This window comes from Penaeus monodon, chromosome 29 (assembly GCF_015228065.2).
Source record: "Penaeus monodon isolate SGIC_2016 chromosome 29, NSTDA_Pmon_1, whole genome shotgun sequence".
In the NCBI taxonomy this organism is placed as follows: Eukaryota; Metazoa; Arthropoda; class Malacostraca; order Decapoda; family Penaeidae; genus Penaeus; species Penaeus monodon.
In genome coordinates, this window is record NC_051414.1 from 13,971,977 (window position 1) to 13,972,618 (window position 642).

Below are 642 nucleotides of genomic sequence, written 5' to 3' on the forward strand. Positions count from 1 at the left end.
CGAAGGCACCAGCAGGCAAAAATTCGACATTCCCCGGTGTATGTAGGGTAATCACGAACCTTTTGATTATATAGTTTTTTTCCTTTCCTTTTCAGATAGTATCTAGATAGGGAAATCGTCCGCGTAAGAGATAAAAATGAAAATCATCCGAAAAGGGCGTCACCCCGGTCTTTGTCGGAAACACGGGGGCAGCCCCCGCCAAAAAAAAAACAAAAGATTGTTAGAACCCCGGTCTGTTCAAGCGTGGGAGAAAAAAATATTGTTTAAAGCCATAAATTTTTTTTAGAAATGGCCACTTTTTGATCTTTTTATCAAAAGTTGTTTAAACTGTCTTTGGTTAAATTTTGGGGAGGGTTTACGCCATATCCCCAACGCACTTGTTGCATAACCAGGTAAGGGGCGCATATACTGCGGCGGCGATGACGGAAACGGGGCGACTGTTTCAAAATGTAACAAGGATGGCACAGGTACACAACTACGCACAGATACACTGGACAAACTACAGACACAGACCTTTCGAATGCAAGACAATCAGATATGCACAGGATAACAAAATGAACAGAATACCCCCGGGCCCCCACAGAAAAAGCACCATACAAATAATACTCCAACTGATACACAAATACAGAAACACGCAGTTCA